Source organism: Prorops nasuta, unplaced genomic scaffold (assembly GCF_024137725.1).
Source record: "Prorops nasuta isolate Cenicafe-Biocafe unplaced genomic scaffold, Cenicafe_Pnas_1.2 PNAS00012, whole genome shotgun sequence".
NCBI lineage: Eukaryota > Metazoa > Arthropoda > Insecta > Hymenoptera > Bethylidae > Prorops > Prorops nasuta.
This window is the reverse complement of record NW_027116809.1, coordinates 6,108,245-6,112,368: the sequence shown is the minus strand read 5'-3', so window position 1 is coordinate 6,112,368 and position 4,124 is coordinate 6,108,245. Positions and strand designations below refer to the sequence as shown.

Sequence of the window (4,124 nt, the reverse complement as noted above, 5' to 3'; positions counted from 1 at the left end):
CAGACTAATACAAGTAAAGGTATCATTTCAGTGTTTTTTACATATACAAATTTTAATTTCCTGAACCTTCCTTTTAGCATTCCAAATGCTCTTTCAATAACTACACGGGTTTTAGATAATTTTGTATTATAATTATGTTGCATATCGTTCAAATGTCCATTATCACGATAAGGAGTTAACAGATAGTTTGACAAAGGGTGTGCAGAATCTCCTAAAAGATGCGTGTTTTCTGGAAAATATCTTTCTAAATCATTGTCTACAGCTTCTTTGATGGGACTTAATCGCCATACTCGTGCATCGTGCACACTTCCGCATAATCCCACAAACACATCAATAAATCTCAAATTAGCATCGCATATGCCTTGTAATCAAGTAACACGGTAGTGTTACGCGGCAAGTAATTAAAAGACAGCGTGACACTACCTACTTTTACGCCAAGATTGAACCAAACTATACCTATGGATATTTCCGATTGATATATCTGGTAATTGGTTTATTTAATCAAATCTAATAAATTTTTCATATTACAATGTCGATATAAGCTTTCCAACAAGACCACAAACATTCAAATCGGTTCGCACATTGTAGAGATATTAATATTTGTATTTTTGAAGTGCCTTTTTCAATCAATTTCTTCCGACCAAAAAATTTCTTCCGACCGAGGTATAGTGTCTGCATCGGATCTCTCACTCTTTCACGTTACAGATCCATCTACTGTATCTTCTATCCTTTATTAGCTGTGATCTTGGCTGCGTTCATTTATTAACTGCAAGTGCTGAAACTCTATATTGTATGTAACGTAAACTATAGGTTTTCAATACTGACATTACATAAATGAACACAGCCGCAGTATTATATTCTTAAACGTTGCAATTGATGACAATACATATAGTGGCTATTCTTATATTTTAATAAAATGAATATGCAATACGTTTAACTAGTTACGGAAACTGTTGGCTCATCTAATAAAATGAAAGTGAGATACGTTAACTTAGAGTTTTGTGACCTGCAGGTAGTGGAATAGTGGAATAAATATTAATAACACATTTTCTGTACATAACCTCTCGTATTATTATTATATTTTTATAAAATGCTTAACAGTCAACATATTGTTCAATAAAGCAACAGTAAGCATTAGATGAAAAAAAGTAGTGGAAGTAATCATTTGGATCTAGCAGCTAAATATTTTGAGTCTGAGCCATATGTGAATATTTCAGAATTTATTCAGTTAGATGATGCTATGGAGGATAATGAATTGGGAGTTGTACCAAACGAAGGCCTTGTATTTAGTATGGAGTAAGATATATAAAATTCAAAGATAAAGATATTAAAATTTATAAATACATATTTAAGTTTTTAAAGCTATATTTTGTTGTATTAATTTCAGATATATGGTGGAGAATTCTGTTTGGTATACGATGATACATGGTGCCTATTCTTGTAGTCTAATAAAATAAAAATGAGATAAGCTCAATTAGTTACGGGAACTACAGGTAGTGGAAATGTAAGTATTATCACAATTTCTGCTCATAACCTTGAATTATTATTACAAATTTATGAATGATAGGCAGTCAATATATTGTTAAATACAAGAACAACAAGCATTGGATGAGAAAAGAGTAGTGGAAGTAATCAATTTGGATCTAGCAGCTGACTATTTTGAGTCTGTGCCATATATGGATATTACAGAATTTATTCAATTAGACGATGCTATGGAGGATGATGAATTGGGAGTTGGACTAAACGAAGGCCTTGTATTTAGCATGGAGTAAGATATATAAAATTCAGAGACAAAGATGTTAAAATATAAATACATACTTAAGTTTTTAAAGATATATTTTGTTGTATTAATTGCAGATATTTGGTGGAGAATTATGTTTAACTGGATGAAATATTAGATGTAGATAATGGCTACAGGATCTTTGATAGTCCAGATCAAATTGAACTGTACACACAAATGACAGTCATACGCCAACCGATTAACATGCTGCAAAATCTAAATTTTCATATATGTGGCGTATTTTTAAAAGATAATCTATTTATGATGGAGCAGTGTTTTTATCTGGCACTATGGCTGATCTTAGTGTTATGATAAATCTTAAAATACCTCATGTAAGAATTTAAAGCAAGATAGATTTATTATCAAAGCATGCAAGAAAAATGTATGGTTACTTAGAGCCTAATCCATATTGTTTATTTGCAGATATGAGCAATGAATCTTGGAATGTAAAATATTCTTTGAAGTTGACAGAAGCTTTTGTTAGGCTGTTTGAGGATTACAGCCTAGTTCGTTTTTATCGATTAAATGTCAAAGAGGAGGAATGTATAGCAGATATTAAACTTACAACAGTCGACATTATACAATATGGAGGAGATGCAGATGTTAAAACACAACACTTTGATGAACCTAATTAAAATGAGTGATAGTGCAAATTATTATAAAATTAATGTAATATTTTAAACAGTTTAATTATGCATTTTTTGATATTATTCAGACAAACTTGGAGACTAAAGCTAAATTATATAAAGAGCAAACTTAAAATTAATTGAAGCTCTCATGGTAAATTATGTAAATTTATTTTTACATAAACTTATTTTGCATGACAAAAAAGTGTTCAATTGATTTACCTAATTAATCTTTTTCACAGTAATAGCTTAAATGCTAAAATTGAATTGAGCTATATAGTTCAGTATGAAATTCTTATAACAAAATTTTTTAACCTTATTGGGCTTCAGGAGAACTACAACGAATAGATTAACAATGAGTACAAATCACTGTTATAGCAAAACTAAATATTTAAAGCTTAATGAGAATTAGTAGAAAATTTTTTAAATGTACCTAAAATGGCCACTCATGAAAATCTGATAAAAATACATATTTTTCTTAACTATAATCCCCATGGAGGTACAAAGTACCTGGAGAGAGCATAAGTTTACGGGGTTGCCAGGTAAAAGGTGAGAGGAAAGAAGACTGGCTACCATTTTAGTACCTGTAGAAATGTAGCTATATATATATTATTATATATATATATGTCATATTGTTAATCTAGAATATCGTGAACCAAGATAAATTAATAATACGGAGTGAATGTAGATAATTGGTGAATGGCGGGAAATAGAAATATTTATCAAATGCAAACTGATGCAACCTGTCCATTGAACTCATTAGAATGTAGTGTAATCTATAATGGGCTATTACCGTTATTATATAAACCTATTAAGGTATTTAAAGTATAATACTTTAAATAAATTAAAAAGAAAAAAACAATAATTTATATAAAAATACGTTATGGAAAATATTGCACATTCAAATTAGCACAAGAAGTTTATAAAAGTTTGATTGAATTTAATAATTGCATATAGAATAAATAAAAAGATATTAATGAAATTGCTCTCTCCAGGTACTTTATACTGCCATGTTATTTGCACATCAACACAGTAACAATAAAGTAAAAGTGTTAGGCTGTAGTATATACACATACCAGAGATGAAACGGGAGATTGCTCATGCGAGGTCCCGAGGCAATCCCTACCGGTAGGCGGCGCTGGTGTTGGCAAACGCGTGTCTCAGGTCCATCTAACCCCTAACGCCATCTATCGGAAGAGACCACGAAGCACGAGCGTTAAGCTTAGAATAGGGTAAAACATATATGCATTGTTGCCAGAAAGCGGAATAAAGAGAGAGCGGAGATATTTTCTCGGACCTCTCTGTCTTTCTCGCTGTTAGCTTCTAGCAGAAGAGTCGAGGCAAAATCTTTCCGTTTCGCTTTGCCGAAAATCTACCAATATTCGATGTCATTTATATTTGCAGGCCAATGCCTTTATACATGATTTTTTCAGCATATTTATTTATCAGCATTGACTTATTTAAATCAATAATAAATTAAGGAAATGCGTATTTGATATATAATAATTATTTTAACTATAATTTCATCGTTATATTTCGCTTATTTCCGTAAAATCTGAATTTCTTTAGTTTATTATTGATTATTGTAAGTCAATGGCCATTAAAAAAAATTTAATCTTAAAAAAAAAAGAAAAGTACCGTTCAGGAATCGAACCCGGACCCACAAATCGCCACGCTATTACCTTACCGCCTAGACCACGAGGCTTCTTCAGTGCACC

At 31.2% G+C, this 4,124-nt stretch overlaps 1 pseudogene; it reads left to right on the top strand.

Moving 5' to 3' along the window:
* The first annotated feature begins 1,138 nt into the window (after window positions 1–1,138).
* On the top strand, window positions 1,139–2,415 carry LOC136777836 (GPN-loop GTPase 3-like; annotated as a pseudogene).
* The last annotated feature ends 1,709 nt before the right edge of the window (window positions 2,416–4,124 follow it).